A 2,254-nucleotide genomic window follows, 5' to 3' on the forward strand; every position below is an offset into this window, starting at 1 on the left:
CCCCGATGATCCTGACTAAGAGAGATGGTCTCAGGAGGAAGCCCATTGACTCAAGCTATACGACTCCAATTCCTCGGAGGTACAAAGATGTATAAAGGACTCGAGGAACATTTCTGGTGGAACAACATGAGCGAGGAGTAGCTACTTTTGTTGCCCATCGTCTTACTTGCTAGCGAGGTTAAAGCGAGCATCAAAGACCCGACGGGTTACCTTGACCGCTCATGCAGATGCAGTGGAAGTGGGAGCACATCACGATGGATTTTGTGATCTGGTTTTGCCCTGCTACTCGAGCTGAAGCATGAGTCTGCGTGGGTGATTGTAGATCGCCCTAACTAAGTCCGCACTTTACGCCTTTTGAAACTCGGTTTTGGGTCTTGAAAAGCTAGCTGAGTTGTACCTTGGAGAGATTGTTCGACTACACGGGATTCCTGTGTCTATCACATCTGATCGTGATTCGAGATTCATCTCAAGATTTTGGAGGAGTCTCACGATCGACTTTGGGCACCAGCATTGACTTCGGTCACGAGCATTTTCATCCAGCAGGCGGATGGCGACCCCGAGAGGACTATTCGAGTACTGAGGACATGCTTCGGGCATGTGCCCTCGATTTTTCTGATTCGTGGGACCGCTATCTGCCTTTGGCGGAGTTTGCTTACAACAACAGTTTTCAGGCGAGTATTCAGATGGCACCGTATGAAGCTCTTTACGGGCGGAAGTGTCGATCTCCTGTATGTTGGAGTGATGTGGGAGAACGGAAGCTATTGGGTCCGGACTGTTGCAAATTGCGAGGAGAAAGTGAAACCGATCGAGGAGCGATTGAAGACCGCTCAGAGCCGACGAAGAGTTATGCAGACCAGCGTCGCTCGAACGCTAGAGTTCAGGATGGGCGATTCAGTCTTCTTGAGGATATCTCCAATGAAGGGTGTTGTGAGATTTGGAAAATGTGGGAAGCTCAACCCGCGTTATATCGGACCTTTTGAGATTGTGGAGCTGAGTTAGGGTCGCTGTCATCGCTCAGTCCCTACCATCAGATCTAGCTCAGGTGCACAATGTCTTTCATGTCTCTATGCTGAGGAAGTATCTGTCAGATCCATCGCACGTCATTCGAAAGATGAACCGATGGAGCTTGTGAGAAGAACTCCGTCTTATGTGGAGCAACCAGCTGAGTTTCGGCCTACAAAGAGCAACAGTGAGGGAACCGAAAGTGATTCCATTAATCCATGTCGAGATGGAGTAACCACTCGAAGGATCGAAGCTACTTGGGAGCGAGAGGCCGACTTTGAGAGATCGTTATCCCGAGTTGTTCTCGACTCTTGATGCGAGTTTAGAGGACTAAACTCTTTTCAAGGGGGGGAGATTGTAAGGTTTGTAAAATTTCTTTTTCTTCATCTTTGACGGTAGTTGGTCGAAATTTGCTAGTGAGCGGGCCCCCATTGTTTGTCTCTTTGCCCATAAAAACCGGATCTTGATGAGTGAATTATTGGCTTGTGGTGTTTTGTTTTAGTTTTTAAGGGAGCGACTTGCTTGCTTGGCGATTAGCATCTTGAGAGGCCGAAATTCCAGCTTTTTCTTCTCTTAAAGCTTGGAGTTGGAGGGAGATCTCTTCACCGCGGATCCTCGGAGATTAAAGGTAGGTAATCCTTGTGGTTGTTTGTTTAATAGGCCTTGCTCCTATAGAAATCCCTGGATTCATGCCTCAAGCCTTGCAACCTTAGTTCTTATTTACTCTTCCATTTTTGAGCTTGATCCTTGTGTTGTGAAAAGCTTTGTTTAATTCTTTTGAAAATGTTGAGTCCGAGAATTTGTCCGAGTTGTCCTTCTTGTGATGGAATGTGTTTTTATCATCATGGGTTATTATGTGTAGCATGCCTTTTGTAATTTAAGTTATTAGCTCTATGTGTGTATCTCTGTGACATTGAGCTTGATGTGAACTCCACAACCTTGTTATGTTATGATTCTATTTATCTTTCTTGTTTTTGTAAGTTTGAGCATATAACCTTTTAGTTAGCCTATATTTGTGTTCTAAAGCCTGTAAGCATGAGATTTTAGAAGTGTGCTAAGAGCTTAATAATTTTAAGATCTGATTTTCTAAAATTTTCTACACTTTAATTGCTTTATCATGTTATTATTTTTATATCAGCATGACATCTGGACTTAGTTTATACATACAACTGTGTAAGCATGTTTGGTTTAGTGGATAAAGAATTTCTTTAGTTTAGTTATGATATTTTTATATGCATCATGTAAACTTGGA

This window comes from Dioscorea cayenensis, chromosome 13 (genome assembly GCF_009730915.1).
Source record: "Dioscorea cayenensis subsp. rotundata cultivar TDr96_F1 chromosome 13, TDr96_F1_v2_PseudoChromosome.rev07_lg8_w22 25.fasta, whole genome shotgun sequence".
Classification (NCBI taxonomy): domain Eukaryota; kingdom Viridiplantae; phylum Streptophyta; class Magnoliopsida; order Dioscoreales; family Dioscoreaceae; genus Dioscorea; species Dioscorea cayenensis.